This window comes from Eubalaena glacialis, chromosome 3 (assembly GCF_028564815.1).
Source record: "Eubalaena glacialis isolate mEubGla1 chromosome 3, mEubGla1.1.hap2.+ XY, whole genome shotgun sequence".
Lineage (NCBI taxonomy): Eukaryota > Metazoa > Chordata > Mammalia > Artiodactyla > Balaenidae > Eubalaena > Eubalaena glacialis.
Window position 1 is genome coordinate 91,374,075 of NC_083718.1, and position 4,726 is coordinate 91,378,800.

Below are 4,726 nucleotides of genomic sequence, written 5' to 3' on the forward strand. Positions count from 1 at the left end.
CTATTTCCACTGCTATTGTGAAAGGTAAGCATTTGTTAACAAAGAGTAGAGACCTCATTGACAGACTTCCAGGAAAAACAACTCTATGCAATTCAAATATTTGTGTAAATTCAAACATCTTTTCATTTATTGAGTCATCCTTGAAGGCAAACATATCTTATTGAAGAGAAAGGGATATTTGGCCCTGACTCATTACTCTGGATTTCACAATGAAACATCATGACATGAGCATAATCGCTCACGTTAAGTGGCCTCCTCCCAGCCCCCCTCAACAAAGCCCCTGTTGACTGGAGACCTGACAAAGCACTCACCAACTAGCCCTCTTGCTAAGACTTCCCACTCTCACTTCAGTCCTCTGGCTCTAATTACTGGTAGGACATCTCTTTCTGAATATTCTTCTGCATGTGGAATTTGTATACAACTGAGCTTGTGAAGTTACAGTCAACACTACCACATTACTCAGTGGCACTGCCACCATGCACCAGGCTCACAACCTTAGAGCTATTTTTGTCCCCCTCTGTCCTTCAGATCAATTTGTTACCAAGCTCTACCGTATTTGTCCATGTTGTCTTTCAGATTGACCCTAATCATCTCATGCCCCGACTAGTTCTAAAACCTTGTACTTGCTCCTTCCTCTGTTTCAGGTGATAGGAAACAAGGTGCCAGAATAAAATTTTTCAAATGCTATTTTCATCACAGCAGTCCTTTACTCTGCAACCTAAAGTGACTCACTGGGCACTATTATATCAAAGTTAAAGTCCTCAGCTATGCAGTCACAGCTCTCTAAGTTTCTCTCCCTAAGGTTCCTCCTTCTCTCAGCTACCTACTACTGCTCTCTGGCCTTGCTCCCTCTCTCTCTGCCCCTTCCTGGAAATCTCCTCTACTCTATGGTAACTCAGATCCACACTTCCTTCACCCATTTCCTGCTGGTCCTTTTATCTCACATCCCCTTGGTAAGCATGTATAATTTATAATATCTTACACTCTCTAAGGCACATATATTCCTTGCCTAGATTGTTAAGTCCTCAAGGGCAGGCAAAAATCTGTTGATCTGCTTTGCTTTTTTGAGTGTGGTAAAAAAAATTTTACATTTATTTTAAAAAACAGTGATTGAGATGACCTAGAGGGGTGGGACAGGGAGGGTGGGAGGGAGGCTCAAGAGGGAGGGGATATGGGGACATGTGTATGTATATGGCTGATTCGCTTTGTTGTGCAACAGAAACTAACATGGTATTGTGAAGAAATTATACTCCAATAAAGATGTATTAAAAAAGTGGTTGAAATACAAATATAAAGTTGTATACCTAGATATAAGGTAGTACATGGATATTATAAAAATTGAAAAGGTGGTATGCAAACAACGAAATCAGAGGAAACCCTTTCTTATGGGGCTGTTGTGGGATCAGGTCAGATCATGTTTCCCAAGGTAAGCTTGTGTCGCTATAAACTTCCATCTTAGAACTGCTTTTGCTGTGTCCCGTAGATTTTTGGATTGTGTTTTCATTTTCATTTGTCTCTAGGTATTTTTTTTTTAATTTCCTCTGATTTCTTCATTGACCCATTGATTGTTTAGTAGCATATTGTTTAGCCTTCACATGTTTGGGTGTGTTTTTTTTTTTTTGCAGTCTTTTTTTCTTGTAGTTGACCTCTTGTTTCATAGCATTGTGATTGGAAAAGATGCTTTATATGATTTCAATTTTTAAAAATTTACCAAGACTTGTTTTGTTGCCTAGCATGTGATCTATCCTGGAGAATGTTCTATGTGCACTTGAAAAGAATGTGTATTCTGCTTTTGAATGAAATGTGATATGGATAGATATCCATAAATATATATGGATAGATAGATACAGATAGATATAGATATAGATATTAAGTCCATCTCGTCTAATGTGTCATTCAAGGCCAGTGTTTCCTTACTGACTTTTTGTCTGGACGATCTGTCCATTGATGTAAGTGAAGTGTTAAAGTCCCCTACTGTTATTGTGTTACTGTTGATTTCTCCCTTTACGTCCATTAACATTTGCTTTATGTATTTAGGTGCTCCTATGGTGGATGCATATATATTCACAATTGTTATATCTTCATCTTGGATTGATCCCTCGATCATTATGTGGTGTCCTTCTTTGTCTCTTATAGCAGTCTTTATTTTAAAGCTTATTTTGTCTGATATAGGTTTTGCCACCCCAGCTTTCTTTTGATTTCAATTTGTATGGAATAACTTTTTCCATCCCCTCACTTTCAGTCTGTGTGTCTTTAGATCTGAAGTGAGTCTCTTGTAGGCAGCATGTATACAGGTCTTGTTCTTTTATCCGTTCAGCCACTCTATGTCTATTGACTGGAGCATTTAGTCCTTTTAATTTAAAGTAATTATTGATATGTATGTGTTCTTGTTGCCATTTTGTTAATTGTTTGGGGTTTGTTTCTGTCTTTCTTGTTCCTTTCTTCTTCTTTTGTTCTCTTCTCTTGTGATTTGATGACCATCTTTAGTGTTATGCTTGGATTCCTTTTACTTTTTTGTGTATCTAGCATAGGTTTTTGATTTGTGGTTACCATAAGGTTTTTATACAGCAATCTATATATATATATATATATATATATACACACATGATTGTATTAAGTTGCTGATCTCTTAATTTCAAATGCATTTTAACAACCCTGCATTTGTACTCTCCTTCCCTCAAGATTACTGTTTTTGATATCATATTTTACATCTGTTTTGTGTATCCCTTAACTGCTTACTGAGGATATAGATGATTTTTACTACTTTTGTCTTTTAGCCTTCTTACTAGCTTTGTGCATGATATGATTTCCTACATTTATGTTTGCCTTTACCTATGAGCTTTTTCCTTTCATAATTTTCATGTTTCCAGTTTTGGCCTTTTCTTTTTAACTTAAAGAAGTTCCTTTAACATTCCTTGTAAAGCTGGTTTGGTGGTGCTGAACTCTTAACTTTTGCTTGCCTGTAAAGCTTTTGATCTCTCCATCAAATCTGAACAAGAGAGTCTTGCTGGCTAGAGTATTCTTGGTTGTATGTTTTTACCTTTCATCACTTTAAATATATTGTGCCACTCCCTTCCAAACTGCAGAGTTTCTGCTGAAAAGTCAGCTGATAGCCTTATGGGAGTTCCCTTGTATGTTATTTGTTGCTTTTCCCTTGCTGCCTTTAATATTCTCTCTTTATCTTTAGTTTTTGCCATTTTAATTACAATGTGTCTTGGTGTATTCCTCTTTGGGTTAATCCTGGATGGGACTCGCTGCACTTTCCGGACTTGGGATGTCTATTTCCTTTCCCAGGGTAGTGAAGTTTTCAGCTATTACATCTTCAAATATGTTCTCAGTTCCTTTCTCTCTCTCTTCGCCTTCTGGGACCCCTATAATGTGAATATTAGTACACTTGATGTTGTCCCAGAGGTCTCAAACTGTCCTCATTTCTTTTCATTCCTTTTTCTGTTCAGCATCAGTGATTTCCACTACTGTCTTCCAGTTCACTGATCCATCATTTAGTCTACTGTTGATTCCTTCTAGTGTATTTTTCATTTCAGTTATTGTATTCTTCATCTCTGTTTGGTTGTTCTATCAATATATATTTTCTAACTCTTTGTTAAAAACTTTTAACTTCTCACTCTGTGTGTCCATTCTTCTCCCTAGTTCTTTGATCATCTTTACAGTCACTACCCTGAACTCCTTCTCAGGTAGATTGCCTATCTCTACTTAGTTGTTCTTCTGGGGTTTTATCTTGTTCCTTTGTCTGGAACACGTTCCTCTGTCACCTCATTTTGCTACGCTGCTGTTTGTATTTTTAGGTATCTGGTAGGTTGGGTACATCTTACGACCGTGGAGAAGTGATATTCTGTGGGAGACCTCCTATGCGTCCCAACAGCACACTCCTCTCTCATCACTCAAGCTGTACGCCCTAGAGTCCTGCATATGAGGGTGGCATGGGTCCTCCTGTTGTCATAGGCTATGTGGGAGGTCTAGTAAGCTTGGTTAGCCCTTGGTCCAACGTGGCCAGGCCCTGTCTCATGTGGAGGCTGCTGGCTGCAGAGGCAGCTGACTGCGGAACCCCACGGGGACCCAGGGATAGTGCTGGGTCATGGGTGGATGGAGTCAGGGTCCAGAAAACTCTGGTAATATTGTCCACCGACTGATGGGTTAAGCAAGGGTGTTAGTGCCGGTCTACTGGCAGGCAAAGCCATGTCCTGGAGTCCAGCTGCAGGGCCCAGGGGTCCCAGGGCTGGTCTTGGATTGCTGCGGGGGGTGGGGGGGAGTGGGCACAGTTCCTGACACAGTTGGGTCTGGGGTGTCTCAAGTTTGCATTGGCCTGCTAGTGGTTAGGGCTGGGGCCCAGCTGCTCCCCAGGGCAGGGTCTGGCCTGCTGGTGGCAGGCTAGGTCTGCAGGCTCTGGGATTGTGGTTTTCTTGCATCTAGTGTCTGCCCCCTTGTGGCTGAAGCTGGCCCAGAGGCTAGAACAGGCTTCCTGGAGGGCAGCATCAGGGTCCAGGGGATTCTGGGGCTGGTACCTGCCCACTGGTGGGTGGAGCTGGGTCCTGGGCCCTTTGGTGGGTGAGGCCATGTCCAGAGGCAGCTATGGGCTCTTAAGGCAGCCAGTCTGCTGATGGGTGGGGCTGTGTCCCTGCCCAGTTAGCTGCTTGGCCTGAGGCATCCCAGCACTGGTAACTATAGGCTGTTGGGTGGGGCCAGGTCTTGGTGCTGATGAGCTAGAGGG